We start from the raw sequence: 21111 nt of genomic DNA, 5'->3' as shown, positions 1-21111 counted from the left end.
GCTCCGCAGCCTGGCGCCAGGCGAAGGGAGCGGGTCCAGGCCGCGGAGATCGTCGAGGGAGTCGATTCCCCCTTCCGCTCTCTACCTAGAGGCCCTAGCAGACGCGAAGTTTGGATCCCCGGAATGATTTTGTGCTTTAAGGGAGGAACAATAGCCGCGGGCTCCCGAGGTCCCAAGCCGAGGTCGGAAGTTCAGGGAAGGTGGAGGAAGCTCTGAGAAGTCACGCAGGGTGGGGAGCCTTAGGGCTTGCTCCTGGCTGGGGTTGATGAGGCCTTAATAACGTGGTGCTTTGTGCCTGGTCCATCCCCCGGGCTAAGGCAGCCTAACAGAAAAACGAGGATGGCTCGAGCCTGACGATCGGCTTCGGCTCGTCTTGGGCCTTTCCTGAAGTAAGGAGATGTGTGTGATCCCTTGTTTATAGCATCAGAGTTAGACTGATGAGAGGTCTTCAGGAGAGAGATCTTCAGGGTTACTAATCCAGTCTCTTTATTTTAGACATTAGGAATCTCTCGTCCAAAGAGATTTACTTGACGTTGCACAGCTAGTTGGACAGGTTTGGGACGAGGACTCAGTGTTCTTTCCCCTGTATGCTGTAGAGTTCTAACCTCAAATAACTGGGTCCAGACACCAGGCAGACACCAGAGCCTTCAGATTTCAGGTGGGAATTCACTCTTGCACGTCCATTCCACTGTTCTCTTGACGCCGCCTACCTCCCCTCCCCCCAAGTTAGTAGCGTATTTAAGCCTGCAGAGGCTGGGCATAGTAATCCAAAACAATTCAGTTTCGTTTTTGCTTTCTCTTGTTTGTCTTATTTATCCATTCCTCCCACACACGCCCCAGCTGGATTGTTTTATCATTTTTTTCCTATCAATTTTTTTGCTACACGTCATTTTTACTAAATATCTTTGGGTCCTTTGTTTAATACAGTGTTTTGATTTAGTGCATATGTAGGCCAAACAAACACTAATTGAAAGATACCTTGGCTAGGGCAATGACTCTCAGGTTAATTACGTAGAGTTGAACCACCTGAAAAGCTTTAGAAACGGAGGATGCCCCGCACTACTCTGAAATTCTGATTTAATTGGCCTGGGATATTGAGAAACAGTAAGCCATAGGTTGTCAATTGAAGCTTCTGAAAGCCTGATGTTAGACTCGCTCATCATCTGTGAGTCCACTACTCGGATCCAGGCTGACTTGGACTGAAATAGTCCACCTGGAAGGGAAGTTGCTTATAGGGTGTTTCTCTGCTTGGGCATGATGATGAGACTACCCATCCACAGATAACCCAGAAGTTTTTTGGTTTGCGTTTTCCTGTCCACAGTTGGCTTTATATCTGCATATCTGCTTGCTATGGGTGTTTCCCTGCATTGGTGCCTTAGCCAGTTAGAGCTTTAACCACTTACAGCCTCTGCCCTTCTTACAGAACAACTTAAGGCAATATGATTATTGAGCTGTACTGTCATGTCATTGCATAGCTTGTATGAATAAACCATTCTTTTTGGTTTTTTTAACCATAGTTCTTTAGTTCTGCCAAATATTTTGGTATAATTGGTTTGGGGAGGGCTAATGCAAGCCTCACCCTTTAATCACCTGAACAAAGTCTCTTTGACTATCCCCAACATTTCTGAAAGCTTAGAAAGTGTCCTTTTACAGTTAATATGAATCAGATATACCAGTTATCCTGAAAGAATGTAAATAGCACTGGACTTAAAGTCAGAATGGGGTTCCAGTCTCACCAATTTGAATTATTTGATTATCTCGTACCCTATTTTCTCTTTCTTTTTTTATTTTATTTATTTTTATTTTTATTTTTTTTTATTTTCTCTTTCTTAAGCTCCAATTATTCAGATGTTGGTCCTCTAATTTTCTTATTTCTCTTTCAATATTAGACCTTCACCCTTAGTGGGGCCTAATATCCTCCTCACCAGAGATCCTTTGTTCTTTCTTTTCAGAGATCCTTTCTTCGAGGACTAAATCTCTGGACTTCTGCTGGGATGCAGAAGGGAATGTAAGCATCTGATTGATTCTTAAATAGGCTTTCTATTATTCCTTCTGTTTTTAGCCCACACCATGCTCAGAGGTATCTGGTGTTTTCAGTTCCCTTATGTGGGGTTTAGCTGTGTGAATCAGGTTGCTTCATGACCTGCTTAGGATTCCTGTTTCTCAAGTTGGCTAAGATAATTGCCACTAATTCATATACTTGCCAGGTTTCAATATTTTGTTGTTATTATCTTCTCTCCCATGAGGCAGAAAAAAATACAAATCAGTTATAAGCCTGTGAACAATTGTTCAGCATCAGTCAAAATGTAAATCAAAATAAACAATGAAATATCATTTTTAATCTATCAGTGACTGGGAAGGAAGGAGTTCAGCAGATCTACAATCAGTTCTGTCCCTTTAGAGGGAAATACTCCTAGGAGAGCAAGCAAGCATGCAAATCTTAAAAGTATGGTAATAACAGACTTCCTGGCTACAAACTAATATTTACTAGCAGGAGAGTTTGTATCTATGGAATTCCTTTAGCAAGATGTCCTTGGGCTGGGATTGATTACAGAGACCAATTGTTGATCAGTTAATTTAAAAAGTCAGTTAAAGCAATAGGTCATAAAAATGGCAGATATACTTTAACTTTTTAACTTCTGACTCAAATGTGTAATTATACATTCACTCACTAATCTTTGAAGTAGGGCCAAGACCTTTTATCTGAGCATGAATCTGTTTGTTGGAGCACCTCATTGTCTTTATTATAAATTACTTTGTTTAAATTTTCTTTTTCTTCAAAGCAGAGCAAGAACTTAAAGACACATTTGAAGCAATTTGAGTGCCAAGTCAATCTAGATTTTGTACAATTTTTTTCCAAAGTTTTACAGATTTTTCTTACCCATATCTAGTTCTATAGTAATTTATTTGTTGTTCACCTTCATCAATTTAGTTTTCATGGAAACAACTTTTTATTGGTATTTCATTTGTTTGAATATTTAAATTCCATAAGTATAATAAGAGGCATAAATATTTTAGGTTACAAATACAAAGTGACTCTTGATAACCATACAGCTCAACTGTTTTGGTGAGGAAGTACACAGGTGTATCATATAGCTAACCTGTTAGCCTCTAAGCTGTGAGTGCTGAGGGCCTTGGTGTTATGTAAATATAGTTAGCTTGTTTTACTTTTGATTTTGAAAGGATCTCAAACTTACCAAAGAATAAATACAAAGAACTCTTGCAAACGCTTTATTCAGATTCACTGGTTAACATTTTCTGATGCCAGGCTCCACTCCTAATTGAATTTCATGGCTCACAGTGTGAATAATACTGAAAGAGTTCAGCCCAGTCTTCTCTCTCCTAGTAGATGAAGGAACAGAGGGCCAGAAAGTATACTCGACTTAACTCACGGGGGTTGTTAACATTTCACTTCATTTGCTTTATTCTCTCCCCACCTCTTTCCGCACCTAATTATTTAAAAGTTACATACATCATGCGTGCTTACCCCTAGATACTTCAGTGGCTTTTCCTAAGAACAAGAACATTATCTTCATAACTATGATTCAATTTTCAAATTCAGAAAATTTAACACTGATACAATACTATTTTCTAATAAAGCTTCCATACTCAAAGTTTGCCAGTAGTGCCCATTGTGTCCTTTGTGGCAACAGTGAGTACAGTTCACAGAGAGAATGTACAGTAATGAGTAACAGAGCAAGTGGGTTAAGTGGAGTCTGGTTTTTAAAGATAGACTCTACTGTAGTTTAATTTTTGTTAAAAAAAATATAATAAAATGGAATGTCCCCTATGCTTTCCTCATGGAATGTTAATTCTAACATTATAAGATGGACTCATAGAGATGCTTTGTTCCTCTCCTAACTTCTTGTTTATTGATGTGACATGTTACAAGCATTTTATCTTGGAGAAGTTGCCTCCCACAAAGATGGCAACAACAGAGACCTGTGTAGTAATATGCTGTAATTGTATTATAAATTTATTTGCTACTTCTCTGAAAGTTAAACATGGCTACCACTTATTAAATGCCCATTTTGTTAAACACTATGTTCAGTGATTAGCATATGTTATTTCAGCACAACAACCCTCTGATAACAAGTATTATTTTTTTCATTTTATCAATGTGGAAACCAAGGTTTTGAGATGAATTATGTAATTTGTCCAAGGTAAGAGTATGGTAAAATTGGGCACATTGGTAAATATTGCAGAGCTATAAGTTTAAATTAAGATGAGATAAATATTTTATTGAAATGGGTTGCATGCTTTGCCCTTAAAATAGAAATTAGACAATTTATTCTTAAAGCATGGTAAAGGTGGAATCTGTCAGGCTTAATGTCTTGTGATGATCTTATATGACTAAGGAGGCTTTAGTCTGTTGAAGGTCAAACACAACTTTAATTTCTTGCTGAAGACAGAAATATTAATCTTGGGTGTTATATCAAAGTGAATAAATTCGTCCATCAGCTATGTGACAAGTATTCTGTTAAAGTCTCGCGATATAAAGATGGTAAACAGTGTTTTCTGTCCTCCAAGAACCCACATTCTTACATAGAAACACAAGACTAAGCAACTATTGAAAACTGAGTAAAGTTCATTATAGATTCAAGTGAACAATGGAATATATACTTATATATACACACACATATATGGATATCTTAGCAAATAGTATTGCCTAAGGTGAACTGTAATATCAAAACTGAATTACTTGTAGGAGTTTAACAGTAAATGAAAACCACAAGTGGAATCAAGCAGACATGCTGATACACCTCAGGACAAGCAAGAGGAGGAATCCATTACTATTGCCAGGTACGAAGAGGCAAGAGAAGGGTCAACAGAACAAAGCAAGAGCCACAGTTGTAGGAGAGGGGCTATCTGGCAGGAGCCATGGTCCTAGATAGAGGAATCTTAGCCATTGCTAAGACAGCTCTGACCTATTCTCCTCCTACTTCTCTTGCCAACTAAGTGAACCCCATGGAAAGACAAAAGGAAGGTGATAAAGTCTTCCCCTTCCCTTAAATGCACTTTTCTTTGGGGAAAGTGTTTTAGCATTCCCAGAGCATGGGAATCCTCAGCTTCAACTATTATCTCTATGAAGAAGAATCCAAAGAGTGTATATAAGGAAAAAAAGCAGAATTTAGGAGAATGTCTGTGTTTAGGGGTGAGAGGATGAGGGGTGTTCAATAAGAAGTGGTCAGAGCAGTACACAGAAAAACAGTAGAGACAGGACAGTGTAAAAGAAGGAGGAGGAATGGTCATTAGCACCAAAAACTTCAGAGAAATTGGGGGTGGGGAGGGCGGGGGGAGGGGTGGGGGGAATGAAGGCTAGAAAAAGCCATCAGATTTGTTGGCTCGCAGACCACTACTGATCTTCAGGAAGTGTTTCAGTAACATTGTGGAAGTGGAAGCCATATTGTAAGAGTTGATTTTTAGGGGAAATGCAGATTATATATTCCTCTTTCAAGAAATTCAGTTGTAAAGAGAAGTTGCAACTCAAAGCAGCAATAGGGTTAAGGTACCATCAGAAATAACTATGTTATATTTAGGAATGGGGAATAAGGAGCCAGTGTGAGAATGAGATTGAAAATGCAAATCAAAAGAAGAAAAAACACCAACGGACATTGGAGTGATATCTCTGAATAGGTGGGGGATCAGGGTTGGAGAGTAGCAGAGGGTAGTTCTGGGCAAGCTGGAGAGAGAATACCTTCTTGGAGGCAAGGGGGAAAGAAGTGACTGATGATGAAGATATAGAGATTTTGAAATGGAAAAGAGAGAAGTTAAGGAAACTCATAGACTCAAAATGATCAGTGGGGGGCTTCCCTGGTGGTGCAGTGGTTGAGAATCTGCCTGCTAATGCAGGGGACACGGGTTCGAGCCCTGGTCTGGGAAGATCCCACATGCCGCGGAGCAACTAGGCCCATGAGCCATAACTACTGAGCCTGCGCGTCTGGAGCCTGTGCTCCGCAACAAGAGAGGCCGCGATAGTGAGAGGCCCGCGCACCGTGATGAAGAGTGGCCCCCACTTGCCACAACTAGAGAAAGCCCTCGCACAGAAATGAAGACCCAACACAGCCCTAAATAAATAAATTAATTTAAAAAAAAAAAGATCAGTGGGCTTCCCTGGTGGCGCAGTGGTTGAGAGTCCGCCTGCCGATGCAGGGGACACGGGTTCGTGCCCCCGTCCGGGAAGATCCCACATGCTGCGGAGCGGCTGGGCCCGTGAGCCATGGCTGCTGAGCCTGCGCGTCCGGAGCCTGTGCTCCGCAATGGGAGAGGCCACAGCAGTGAGAGGCCCATGTACCGCAAAAAAAGAAAAAAAAAAAAAGAAAAGAAAAAGAAAAAATCAGTAAAAGGCAAGCAAGGTCTTTTGTGAAGGGTCAAGAAAGCAGTGTTGGAGTTGGAAGCTTAAAAAAAATGGAGACGGTTTGGAATAGCTGCTTTAACAATGGTGAAATGGTGAACAAAAGGAAATTCTCAGCAGCTGTGAAGATCCAGGCTAGAATCGTGATTTTGACTACTTTTTTTTTTTCTTTTGCGGTACGCGGGCTTCTCACTGTTGTGGCCTCTCCCGTTGCGGAGCAACAGGCTCCAGATGCGCAGGCTCAGCAGCCATGGCTCACGGGCCCAGCCGCTCCGCAGCATGTGGGATCTTCCCGGACGGGGGCACGAACCCGTGTCCCCTGCATCGGCAGGCGGACTCTCAACCACTGCGCCACCAGGGAAGCCCTTGACTGCTCCTTTAAATCAAGGACTCTGTCTTAGATTCCTTCTTAATCCTCCGTGGTACCTTGCACAGAGCAAGCACACAATAAATATTTATTGATGATTCTAATTTTTAAAGTTTGCTTTTGAATGAGAAGAAAAGATAAGAGAAAAAAGAAAAGGGAAGTGAAAGCATGAGAGAATGTTTTATATGGCCAGTGCGTGGGAATCCTAGAAGCACTTTGCCTGCTTACTGACCTTCACAAAATCACTTACTTTCAATGGTACTGGTTTCATTTCCCAGGGAGCAAAAGAATGAGTAATCTCCGCCTCCTTCTTGTCTTCCAAGAATATCACAAGCCCTTAGTAAAATAATATTTACATATTCTTTTGTTCATGTTATAAACAAGATAATATACAATTTCTCCATTTTTAAAGATTTCCTGTTCTTTTCTCTGTACTGTTTTATTATTATTAAAAGTTGGCTAGCGAGAGTTTGGCCTATTGCCATTGATTTTCTTTTGGCATTTCAAGAAAACAGAAATGAGAAAAAAGTATGAAAAATGAAAATTTGTGACTTACAAAAGTAAAATGAAGAAAGGAAACAGAGGCAATTTGATTCCAAGTCTTATTAGTCAATATCACTGTCTTTAAGTATTTAAATAAATGTTTATGTTGGGATTCAATAGTCATTTCACCTTATCAATCTACCTGAAGTGCACTTTAATTTCATAATCTGGACTTCCCTGGTGGCACAGTGGTTAAGAATATGCCTGCCAATGCAGGGGACACGGGTTCAAGCTCTGGTCCGGGAAGATCCCACATGCCGCGGAGCAACTAAGCCCGCATGCCACAACTACTAAACCTGGGCTCTAGAGCCTGCGAGCCACAACTACTGAAGCCTGCGTGCCTAGAGGCCGTGCTCCACAACAAGAGGTCACCGCAATGCGAGGCATGTGCACTGCAACAAAGACTAGCCCCTGATCTCTGCAACTAGAGAAAGCCCGCGTGCAGCAATGAAGACCCAGTGCAGTGAAAAATAAATTAAAAAAAAAATTCATAATCTATTTCTAGGAGGCACTCTCTCTTTGTATTTTACCCATAAAGTGTAAACAAACAAAATGCTTTAATTTAAAAAAAAAATGTTAACTGGAAAACACCTTTTTAAGTCATCCATAGCTTGCTATATCATATTCAGTTTTTCCCTATGTTGTAGTAGATCACGTCTCTTTTAATAATTAATAATAGAACAGTTTTCCTTCCGGCTCTGGTTATGTTGTTGTTATTTTGAGTTTATTAAGCATCCAACTCTCCCCCACTTTAAAAGAAAAACAATTATTTAACCAGAAAACTTCATAGTATCTTTTCTGTGACTCTGAATTCATCATGTTAGCTTACATTACAATGAATGCCTCAATGTCAGGAAGGTCCAGGTCTGAAACATGGTATACGAGATTAACTGTGGGAAAACTAACTGGCCTCAAGCTCAATGACAATCATCCCTATGGAATAATTTTAAGAAAAGTTTTTGGCAATCACCGTGCTGCCTTTCTCCCTCAATCCTTTACAGATGAATAACAAGTTTTGTAACTATTTTCTAAAATGTCATGGTAGTAAATTTAATAATGGACCTGTGCTTAGAATTATTTTGAGAGAATTCTTGAGGAAGTTTTCATGACCAAAGAACTCATCATTATGTTTTGAAACCTGTTTATTGCAACACAGTTCTAAGAGTATACTCTTGAAGGAAAATGTGTTTACATTTTAAGTTTTTCTTTTTTTTAAATGTGTGTGCAAATCTTTTGAGTCTGCGCTAGATCTCAGGGTTCCGGCACTGACACAGGGCTGCAGAGATGCAACTGAGTCACATCCCGAACCAGTGTCAGCATCTATGTGCACAGACATATTTCCCTACCTGCTCTTGATTTCCAGGCTACTCTTTTTTTTTTTTTTTTGCGGTGCGCGGGCCTCTCACTGTTGTGGCCTCTCCCGTTGCGGAGCACAGGCTCCGCACGCGCAGGCTCAGCGGCCATGGCTCACGGGACCAGCCACTCCGCGGCATGTGGGATCTTCCCGGACCGGGGCACGAACCCATGTCCCCTAGCATCGGCAGGCAGACTCTCAACCACTAGCGCCACCAGGGAAGCCCCTCCAGGCTACTCTTGATTTCAGTTATTGTATTTTTTGGTTCCAGAATTTCCATTAAAAATAGATTCTAATTCCTTGCGGAAATTATCTTTTTATCATATTTTAAAAATATTTTAATCAAAGTCCTTGTCTGCTAATCTAATACCCGAATTACTGGTTTCTATTATCTATTTTTTTCTTGGATTTTGGTGATATGACTCTTATCTCTTCGTATACCTAATAGTTTTTGATATTCATTCAATATTGACTATTGAATATAAAATAACCAAGTATTAAAAATTAAGTAGAGGGAATTCCCTGGCCATCCAGCGGTTAGGACTGCTCTTTCACTGCTAAGGGTGTGGGTTCAATCCCTGATGGGAGAACTAAGATCCCACAAGCTGCACGGTGTAGCAAAAAAAAAAAAATTGAGTATAAAATATTGAGTATAATAAAGAACATCAATGTGATGTTATCCCTCTCCAAAGTGGAATCACTCTCATCTCTGCTGGATAGATAAAGATGCTAAGCAGAAAGCTTCTGAAAAACAGTGATTTTCTCATCCTAACCTCCCACCCCAAGTAGCTTCAGCATTCAGCAAAATTTTGTGGGGAAACCATCTGTGTCGCTCAGTTATTCACTCTTCCCTTCTTCCTGAAATCCTGGTGCTCCAAGATTTCATCTTTGTCTTTTCGGTCCTGTGAGAACCCAAAATGTAAGTGCTTTGTTTGTTTTGTCCCCCAACAATGACCCTTGACCCAGGCAAAGCCCCGATTCTCAGCATCTTGCCTTGTACCCAGAATCTATAAGCACCTCCAGCTGGCAAAGGAAAAAGCTCACCATTTTGCAGTTCCTCCTCTGGAATCTTGGTCCCTCTACTCTTGTTGCTCCAACAGCTCTTGGATTGCTTTATAGAGATGCTTTTGGTACTTATCTGGCTTTTCCATTTATTCCTAGAGGGAGAATTGGTGTGGCTCAATTTACTCCATCAGACCTGAAAGTAGAACTATATTCAAGCTACTCTTAAACTACTATAAAGAGATAAGCTCACTTGCCGTGACTACACAAGAAAATGGGAGGGAGGGGTTTCTGAAAGGGAGAGTTTCTTAAGTCCTCCCACATACAAGCGGGTAGTTAGAGTGCATTACTTATTATAGGCTCTGGCTGGGAGGTGAGCCAGAGTGAGAAGATCCTGGTTTCTTCAGGCAATGAAGGCACATTCAATCAGCATTGTTTATTCAGAAATACTTGGGTCAGCTCCCCTTTGGCCACATATTACAGAGTTGGTAGAAAGAAAAGTAGGGTCTCCTTTTACTTAATATTTCTCTTTATATATAGGCTGTATCTAAACCTTTTTATGCATGATATATACACATTTATCATTCCTATTTTCCTTTATTATGGCAGTGAATTATTTGTTTTTCATTTTTAATCTTTTTTTTTAAGCAAAGAAATGATCACATCCTCTGTTCACACTCATTTCAAAGCCTATAACACAATCCATAAAGTTGGTCTCAGAGTCACAGTCACACTTCACTGGCATAGCAAATCACAAGGGCTCCATTATCATAGTTCCCTGCTTTAGGTTCTTTGGTCACAAGTAGCATATGAGCAGTTATTTAGAAGGAATGAAATTATGTCATCAAAATACCTTGAATAGATACATTTCAAACTTTCTTCAGAAGATGAAAAAAAAGTGAAATAATAAATCTTTCCCTAACAACGTTCTTTAAAAATGTAGTCAAGTTTTCTCTATGGACTAAGCCGGCCTCTGTGATTTATTCTTTACGTAATTATAGATTTAAGGCAGCACCAAAAGCACAGGAAAAATTCTTGTGACCATGAAGCATCCTTCACGGCCCTCCTATTAAGTGACAGGCACTGTGCATACACATTATGTACCAAGAACCTTGACGATCTAGTGAAATCTAGGAACCTCTTATTAAAATAATATCTCTAAATGCATCAAAATACAGAATTACAAAGGAAGGAAATTTATAATGCTATAAAATATTTTAAAAGAAAATTTGTGATACACTAATATATATGCTTCTTTATTAACTCATTAAATAAAATCTAGCGTCAGGCCTAACATCTACCATGATTTTGAATTAGTAATGAGCATAAACAATATTTCAGGGTATCTATGGTTGTAGTGTGATATGAAAATCTTAGTGATTCCTATCACTAGAACTGCTGAGGGTTTTGGGGGGCTCCATTTATAGTTGAAGAAAATGCTAATATCTGTTAGAGATTACTGAAAATAAAGATGTAATTTCTTTCCCATCCAAGTTCACAGACCCTCTGAATTCTGTCCATGGTCTTCAAGGCTCCCCTGATTTAAATATTTCATCCTCTTTACCAAAGAGTGGGTGGCCCCAAGGATACTGCGAGGTTTCTTTCTTTTTTTTTTTTTAAGTTATTTATTTTTTAGCTGCTTTGGGTCTTTGTTGCTGTGCGCAGGCTTTCTCTAGTTGCAGTGAGCGGGGGCTACTCTTCGTTGTGGTGAGCGGGCTTCTCATTGCGGTGGCTTCTCTTGTTGCAGAGCATGGGCTCTAGGCGCACAGGCTTCAGTAGTTGTGGCTCGCGAGCTTATTTGCTCCACGGCATGTGGGATCTTCCCGGACCAGGGCTTGAACCCGTGTCCCCTGCATTGGCAGGGGGATTCTTAACCACTGCGCCACCAGGGAAGCCCTGGGAGGTTTCTGAGCAAAGAACAAATAACTGTTTCTTGCCTATATATCCAGGCATGGAAGTTTGCCCTTCCTGATTAGAATATTTTTGCTTATTAACATGCTCATAGCTCTGCCTTGCCCAAAGTCCTTGCACCATTTCTGAAAACCTTGGAGTTGGATTGAATTTTAAAAGTCATCTGGTACAATCAAAATGTCCTGCCCTAAAAATAAATGTTGAGTTCTTATTATGTATCATGTTCTGTGCCATATATGTTACTGCAACTGATTCTCACAGCAACCCCATGAGGCAGGTGTTATTAGTTCTAGTTTACATAGACTCATTTGTTCATTCAGAAAAAACTGTATTGAACATCTGTTGTTTCTCTGTTACTAAACTAGGTGTGTGATTTAAATACAGACACAGTTGCTGTCCTCAGACTATCATATAGCAGGAAAGAAAGGCAGAAATAAATTACATAATTACATAAGTGTTTTGTTAAAAGAACAAACAAATGGCTGAGAATGAGATTCAAGGGGAACCTATTTCAAAAGATAAGGTTGTCAAGGGAGATCTCTCTGAATAGGTAGCATTTAAGTTGAAACTAGACGTATGAGAGAAACCAGTCATGCAAAAAGCAAGAGAAAGAGTGTTCCAGGCCGAGAGAATAGCAGGAGCAAAGGTTGTTAGACAGGAAACTTTGGCTTTTTTTTTTTTAAGTTTTGGCTGCACCTCGCAACATGCAGGATCTTATTTCCCCAACCAGAGATCGAACCCACACCCCCTGTAGTGGAAGCGCGGAATCTTAACCACTGGACCACCAGGGAAGTCCCAAGTTTGGCATTTTTAAGAACAATTTTTAAATTGTGGTAGAAAATATATAACATAAAATTTATCATCCCAACCATTTTAAAGTGCGTAGTTCTGTAGTGTTAACTACATTCTCATTATTGTGCAACAGACCTCTAGAACTTTTTTGTGTTGTAAAACTCAAACTCCGTACCCATTGAACAACTCCCCTGTTTCCATTCTCCCAAACCTCTGGCAATGACAACTCGACTTTGTTTCTATGCATTTGACTACTTCAGATACCTTATATGAGTGGAATCATACAACATTTGTCTTTTTGTGACTGGCTTATTTCACATAGCACAATATCCTCAGGGTTCATCCATGTTGTAGCACATGTTAGAATTTCTTTTTTAAAAAGGCTAATATTCTATTGTGTATGTATACACCACATTTTCTTTATCCATTCATCCATCAATGGATATTTGGGTTTCTCCACCTTCTCACTATTGTGAATAGTGCTGCTATGAACATGAGTGTGCAAACCTTTTGGAGAGATTGCTTTCAATTCTTTTTTTTTTTTTAATTTATTTATTGTTTCTGGCTGCATTGGGTCTTCGTTGCTGTGCACAGGCTTTCCCCTGGTTGCGGCTAGTGGAGGCTACTCTTTGTTGCGGTGTGCGGGCTTCTCATTGCGGTGGCTTCTCTTGTTGCAGAGCACAGGCTCTAGGTGTGCGGGCTGCAGTAGTTGTGGCTCGCGGGCTCAGTAGTTGTGGCGCACGGGCTTAGTTGCTCCGCGGCATGTGGGATCTTCCCGGACCAGGGCTTGAACCCGTGTCCCCTGCATTGGCAGGCAGATTCTGAACCACTGCGCCACCAGGGAAGTCCTGCTTTCAGTTCTTTTGGATATATACCCAGAAGTGGAATAGCTGGATCATATGGTAATTCTACCTTTAATTTTTTTCAAGGAACCTCCATACTGTTCTCCATAGTGGCTGCACCAATTTACATTCCCACCAACAGTGTACAAGGGTTCCAAATTCTCCACATCCTCAGTAACACTTGGGACACACACTGCACAGATACATGAGGCAAAGTTCAGGGTGACCAGGGATCTAGACCAGGGCAAGGGTCTAGAGATACCAGGTCATGGAAGGGGCACATGCCTAATCTCAAGTCCTAACTTACCCAATGTGGAATATTCCCCCTCAAGACAGATCTCGAGGTGACTTGACTGCCTTGCAAGGGAAGGAGGGCTGGGCTGACTGGCTAGAGTATCATCCAATAAGAGACACCTGGGAGTCCTGGTTGCTAGAGAGGCTCAGAACCCACCAGGCACCAAGTCCAAATGGGGACTGACTGTCGCCAGTTTAAAGCTGCCACGTCATAACGATTTTCAGGGGTTGGGCTCCTTCCACACTGGAGGCTATGCAAGTAGTGGGGACTGGCCAGAGAGAGCACCACAGACCTGGAAGACCCTGCGGGCCCAACGCCAGTTGGCTGAGTGCGTATTGGGCATGCTTGGGCCACCCAGGTCAGGGTAGCCGTGTTACCATGGCTGTTAGCCTTGAGCTCTAACCCTCCCCCTTCCTTGAGGTAACTAAGCTATGGAGCAGTGGTATCCTTGTCTTACAGAAAACCACCAGAAGAGAAAAACAAGAGCCCACCAGAAGTGGTTAGAACCAGCTAGGCCCAAGATGGCAGAAAACCTGACTTGCAGAAGACCTTGAGCCTCATTATAATACATTAGCATGCTAAATAACACACCCATCAGCACCATGACAGTCGACAACTGCCAGAAGAGCCCATACAAGGACTGAAAAGGGGCGTTGTCCCAATTCCGAGCATACCCCACCCCTGTTCTCAGATAAGTCATGAATATTCCTCCCTCTCTTTACTGTATTCCCTTCCTTTTACCTTGATGCTCCTATATATGTGGTATCTCAACCCAAGCTGGGTTAAGAAGTTGATTTGTGAACTAGGTTCCCGCCTCTCCATTCTCTGGCCACTGAATAAAGTTGTGCTGTTTCAGTCACACCATAGGTTTTGTTATTGGCTGTGCAAATCTGAATGGAAAAAGAACCTTCGAGTCATGGGGCTTTGGCTGGGCCAGGGCCCAGGTGGAGCTCCATACGACCAGTTCAGTAACAGCCAGGAATCTGGAACAAGGCAGGTGTCAGGAGAGGCAGGTCACAGGAGTAGAACTATTGAGGGTACAAGTCATCTGCCTAATTCTAAGCCCTAACCTACACAAATATGCATATTCCCCAAGGTAGAGCTAGAGGAATCTGGTCTTGCCAGGGCGTGGTTGGCCGGGCTAGCCAGAGTATCTGCCAATAAGACACCCTTGGGAACTATGATTTCTGGAGAAGCCCAGGACCCTGTCAGGCAGCACATCCAAATGAGGACTGACTGTCACCAGTTTAAAGCTGCCACCTCAGAACGATTTTCAGGTGGTGGGCTCCCTTTACCCTGGGAGTTATGCATGTGGTTGAGAACTGGCCTGAGTTTTACAGGTCTGGAGGGCCCTGGCTGCCCAAGGGCAGCTGAAAGTGTACGTGCTGGGCATCATCGTTCAGCAAGATCAGCTTGGCCGGAACCTGGAACAGGGCAAGTGTCCGGAGAGGCCAGGATATTAACCTCTTATCAGACATATGACTTGCAAATACGCCCATCCCACAGGTTACCTTTTCATTCTGTTTATTGTTTCCTTTGATGCAGAGAAGTTTGATGTAGTCCCATGTGCATATATTTGCTTTTTTTTTCTTCTGGCTGTGTTGGGTCTTCGTTGCTGCGCGCAGGCTTTCTCTAGTTGCGGTGAGCGGGGGCTGCTCTTTGTTGCGGTGCACAGGCTTCTCATTGCGGTGGCCTCTCTTGTTGCAGAGCATGGGCTCTAGGTGCGCGGGCTTCAGTAGTTGTGGCACATGGGCTCAGTAGTTGTGGCTCGTGGGCTCTAGAGCACAGGCTCAGTAGTTGTGGTGCACGGGTTTAGTTGCTCCGCGGCATGTAGGATCTTCCCAGACCAGGGCTAGAACCCGTGTCTCCTGCATTGGCGGGCAGATTCTTAACCACTGCGCCACCAGGGAAGTCCTGTATTTGCTTTTGTTGCCTATGTTTGTGGTGTCATATCCAAGAAGTCATTGCCAAATCCAATGTCATGAAGCTTTCCTCCAACATTTTCCTCCAGGAGCTTTATAGTATTAGGTCTTAAAATGGATTAAAGATGTAAACTGTATTTTTGTATTGATAAATGGTAAGGATAGGGGTCCGACTTCATTCTTTTGCATATGGATATCCAGCTTTCCCAATACCAAGGAGTTTGGTATTTTTGAGGATGATGGAGTAGGCCAGTGTGTCTGGAGTTTGGTAAACAGAGAGAGTGGTAGAAGAGGAGATCGGAGATGTAGCCAGGGTCTGGGTCATGAAAGACTTTATAGAACATGGGAAGAGTCTAGATTTCATCCTCAAAGCATTGTGAATCCACTGGAGAGTAACATAAACAGATCTATACTTTAAAATTCTTACTTTATTTTATTTTTTGATTTATTTTTTTGGCTGCGTTGCACGGTGTGTGGGATCTTAGTTCCTTGACCAGAGATTGAACCTGCGCCCCTGCAGTGGAAGCACAGTCTTAACCACTGGACTGCCAGGGAAGTCTCTATACTTTGTTTGTTTGTTTGTTTGTTTGTTTTGTGGTACGTGGGCCTCTCACTGTTGTGGCCTCTCCCGTTGCGGAGCACAGGCTCCGGACACGCAGGCTCAGCGGCCATGGCTCACGGGACCAGCCACTCTGCGGCATGTGGGATCTTCCCGGACCGGAGCACGAACCCGTGTCCCCTGCATCGGCAGGCGGGCTCTCAACCACTGCGCCACCAGGGAAGCCCAAAGTCCCTATACTTTTAATGATCATTGTTTTCCTCAAAATGTTAAACATAGAGTTATCATATGATCCAGCAATTCCACTCCTAGATATATATCCTATATAATTGAAAACACACATTCATACAAAAACTTGTACATGAATGTTCATAGCAACATTATTCATAATAGCCAAAATGTGTCAACAACACAAATGTTCATCTATCAATGAATAGATATACCACATTTTGTTTATCCATACGATGAAATATTATTCAGCAAGTAAATGGAATGAAGTACTGTTACATGCTACAACATGGATGAACCTTGAAAACAAGTGAAAGAAGCCAGTCATAAAAGACCACATACTATGTGATTCCTTTTTAATGAAATCTCCAGAATAGGAAATCTATTGAAACAGTAGATTAATGATTGCAAGATGGTGGAAATATTTTGGAAGTAGATAGTGGTGATGGTTGCATTGCATTGTGAGTATACTAAAACACACTAAAGTATACATTTTTAAATGGTGAATTTTGTTATGTGAAATATGTCTTATTGGAAAAACAGCTACATATTTTTATAAATCACTGTGGCTGCTGTGCAGTAAATGGATTAAGGCTGGGCACGAGCAAAGGAGGCAAAGGAGGCCATTAGGTGAAGGATCAGAAGGCTAGAAGTTTGACAAAATTCACGTACTGAGAAACTGCTAGATCTTTCTGATTCCAAATCCCATGTTCTTAACCTCTGTACTACATAGTTTCCTATTAAATGACAGGGGTTTAAATTTAGCCAAGGCTTCCCTTTCCTGCCACCTCTCTCCAGAAGTGCGCACACCACATTTCCTGAGGACTTTTTTCTGTTGAGTTTTCAAACATCAGAACTGTTGCTCGGATGAAATTTCCACATACTGGCGGAAACTTTTTCCTTCCTTGTATCAGACCAATGAGCATAAAAGTACACTGTTCAAAGATGAAATGCATTAAGAACAGTAAAAAGTTTGGCACCATCATTTGCGATGCGTCTTAGGGGAAGACCTTCCTTGAATTCTCATGGCAAGAAAAGTGCTTTAGTTTTAGAGAAGGATTACATATAACTTTTTCGTTGGACTAAAGGGAATTTTGTTCTCCTAGTTTCTTTGAAGTTCTCTGGATCTGAATGTTAAAAAAAATACCTTAGGTGGAGCACTTAAGAACTTTTTATTTATTAAATGCTGTTTTAAAAATCCCTTTTTTTGGTGGTAGAAAAATATTTTGTTATGGACTGAGGACAGAGAGCATCCAATAAAATGGGATACATGAGTTGTTCATGGTAGATGTGCTGAGTACTAGAGTTTGGTAAAAAAAAAACCAACAACTTGTTTTCCAAGAGTTTTTTCTTTTCCTGCAAAATAACTGAAATTTAGAATAAAATTATGGAGAACATATTTTAATGGTTTAACCTTGTAATCTTTCCCAGTAGCCAGGCTGCAAAATACAAAGATGAGATCCAAAAGGAGGGCTTTGTGAGCCTCCCCCTGTAGGGGTCCAATGCACCAGGCACAGGCCATTGTCTCTGACATCATTCCCTCATCTTTCCTGGCTTTCTAGTTTTCCAAATGTTATTGCCAACTGGCCTTAAAGGTAAACAACTTGCCATGTATACTATGCCCTTTGCTTTCCCCCCATAAAAGTGGACATAAATGCTTTGTAGTCGGTGCATTTCAGAAAACGAGTACACTTACAGAGGTCTACAGTGATAGAGTAGGAAACTACCAAGCAAAGAAAATCCTGGGAATCAAGTATAATACCCAGAGGCAGGCATGGCTGAATTCACTCAGCCATGTATAACTTTTTAATTTATTTTTAAACAATTGGAGTTTTGCCTTAGTTATGTGTATGTGTGTGTGTGTGTGTGTGTGTGTCTCCATCCCATGAATTCAAAGTAATATATGAGAAAATTCTTGGCAAATTGCAAGTGATATACAAACTAAAAAAATACTATTATGATTATCCCAATCTTAGGAATCCAATGTCAGCTAAAGAATGACTTCAGGTCAACAAAGGTTGATGCCAGCTAATAAAATGGTACAACATTATCCTAGGATGTCATGTGTTTCTTGCATTGTTCCAAGACATAGGAGACCATTTATTTCTTAAGTTCTCAAAGGTGGAAAACAAACCCATTTGCAAAGGAGACTTCCAGTGTGAAATAGTTTCCAGCATTGTACAAGCCACTCCCTGTACACCAAGGAGAGATTCCCTTTAAACAGTTTTATATCCCACTCATGAAGCCTTTTCATGTCTTGGACTACGAACTCCAATTGGATACCACTGACAGAATTTGAGAAGGGTATGAGCCCCGGGATAGGCATGCAGGGTGAGGAGACTAGCTTTTAGCTCTGGCTCTGGGTTTTACTAGTGTGGTGACCTCTAAATTCCTCGTAGCAACAGTTCTACAAATGACACCCTGTTTCTTTCTATAGATGATTTTCCCAGTCATCCAGAGGCCCAGGTGGAAGTCATTGTGTGCCCCTCAATCTTTTATACCCTCTATACAATCAGTCAACAAATGCTTCAGTTCTTCCTAAGAACATCTCTCACATTATCAGTTCAACTGTAACAAACCTGGTTCTCCATTGGCTTCTTGTGGCCAAACAAGTTTAATCCAAATGCTTGGAATAGAAGAATTCTATTCTTCTCAAAACCTGACCTTCACTTTAGTTTCTAGCTTTATCTTCTGTTGCTCCCCTCCCACTGTAACTTTCTGCCCAACGATACACTCCCTCTCCTGTTTAGGCTGTGTATTCGTTTCCTGTTGCCACTGCAGCAAATTACCAAAAACTTATTAACTTAAACAATACAAATTTATTATCTTACAGTTCTGCAGGTCAGAAGCCTGACAGGATCAACTAAAATCAAGGTGTCCACAGGGCTGTGTTCCCTCACAGGCTCTAGAAAAGAATCCTTTCCCTTGACTTTTCCAGCCTCTAGAAGCACTTACCTTGGCTCGTGGCCCCCTCCCCCATCATCCAAGCCAGCAACTCTGAGCCAGTCCTTCTCTTGCTGCTCCCTCTCTGGTTCTCCCTTTTCTGCCTCCCTCTCCTACTTCTACCTATGTCATCCTGATACTACTGGAACAAGTTCAGGTGTGCAGTATTTACTGAAGTAGTCAGATTACAGAATCTTTTAAAATCTTTTTGTCCCTTCCTCAGGAAAGCCTTCTCTGGTCACCCCCCAAATCAGAAGATGTCTCAAAGATATCTGCTCTTGTGGACTCTTATATTTCTCCTTCACAGCACTTATCACAAACCCTCATTACAGATTCTTTTTTGTAATTGTTTGCTGTGTGCTTTCCATACCATTGTCTTGCTTACCACTCACTGCATTCTTAGCTTTCACCATAGTGATTGGCTCATACTAGTCCCTTTAAATGTTTGTTGATTGAATCAGTCCTTGAGGGGAGAGGGCAGAGGCTGTGTTGTTTTGCTTCTTTGGTATTGGGGAGCACTTCAAGCACAGTGTCCTCTGCTCTCAATAAGTGCTCTCTGAAAGAACACATGTCACATCCATTAGGAATGCTGCATGATGTCATAGCTGGAGCCACTCAGAGGCCCCTTCCAGCTCACCTTATCTTGGGTAGAGAGGAAATAATGTGAACTCAGCAAGTGGTACATGAAAATAGATTTTCTTTGAGGTTCTTGTAGAGGGCTTTTAGATTAACCTTTTAAAATTGTGGAGTTGGAACCATATCCATTTTGACTTATCTCTTAATTATACTTTAAAACAGTAATTCTCAAAGTGTGGTCCCTGGGCCAACGTTGTTGTTATCACCAGGGAACTTGTTAGAAATGCAAATCCTTGGGCTTCACTGTAGACCTGGTGAATCAGAAACTCTGGGGCTAGAGCTCAGCAATCTGTGTTTTTGTAAGTCTTCCAGGTGATTCTGATGCATGCCAAAGTTTGAGAACTACTGTTTTAAACCAAAGTTCAAGTCTAGTTTAATCTATTTAACTAGTAAGAGAGTCTGCTTGGCTATCTATGCCAGTGAGGTCTAAAATATCCCAGACTACAGAAGCTCAATTCCAAGCCTACCTGCCCTCCTTGAGACAGGATGACAAGAGTACAGCCATTTTGGAAAAGGACCAGGGAACCACCTTGGGCAAACAGGACTTGCAAGCTAAAGAACAAAGACCCAGAGGGCCTGTGTCACAAAGACAAAAACCAGGCTTGCAGGAATAAAAAATTAACTTTATCTCTGTTACACTAAGGAGTATACCTAGTTGCCACAAGACAAGAAGCTCAACTATAAATTTTAGCCATATCTATTCCTGTGCTTTCTTACAGAAAATTCTCATGCATTTCTTTCTCCTTGGAGAAGCACTCTCTATTCCTGATAGCCACCATGGAGCCACCTGTTGCTGATCAAAGAAGTTTGATTATTTCTGAAAATTATCAGTGATCATGAGACAAACCCTCCGTTTTGTTATACAGTAGGTCCCCTACATACGAACCTTCAAGTTGCGAACTTTCAAAGACGCAAACGTGCGTTCCATCAACGTCAGGCGTGAGTGAAATTGGAGCTTGCCCTCCGTCTCCTATTGCTGATGATCCTTCAGCTCCACCATCTCCCACCTCCTCTCCCTCCTCCAGTCAGTAACTCTTCTTGCCTGGTCACTCGATGCCAGCCCCTGTATGAGAGCGGTTGTACTGTACTACTGTACTTTTCAAGGTACTGTACTGTAAGATTAAAAATGTTTTCTTTATTTTTTGTTTGTTTTTTAATGTATCATTTGTGTGAAAAGTATTATAAACCTATTACAGTACAGTACTATATAGGTGATTGCATTAGTTGGGTACCTAGGCTAACTTTGTTGGACTTAAACGAACAAATTGGACTTAAGAACGCGTTCTCAGAATGGAACTCCTTCGTCTGGAGGAGACTTACTGTAAAATCAACTTACCCCTTCTATTCTGAGAGCTGGTGCTT

The 21111-nt window shown here is 41.4% G+C and overlaps 1 long non-coding RNA gene across 1 annotated transcript; it reads left to right on the top strand.

The window, feature by feature from the left end:
- The first annotated feature begins 1 nt into the window (after window position 1).
- On the top strand, window positions 2-20823 carry LOC309801589. The gene is made up of 4 exons (XR_014293616.1): window positions 2-182; window positions 496-658; window positions 1953-2008; window positions 20469-20823. It is a non-coding gene; the product is annotated as an uncharacterized lncRNA (long non-coding RNA).
- Window positions 20824-21111: the final 288 nt, after the last annotated feature.

Source organism: Mesoplodon mirus (assembly GCF_964341445.2).
Source record: "Mesoplodon mirus genome assembly, chromosome: 3".
Taxonomy (NCBI): domain Eukaryota; kingdom Metazoa; phylum Chordata; class Mammalia; order Artiodactyla; family Ziphiidae; genus Mesoplodon; species Mesoplodon mirus.
This window is presented reverse-complemented; position numbering and strand designations above follow the sequence as displayed.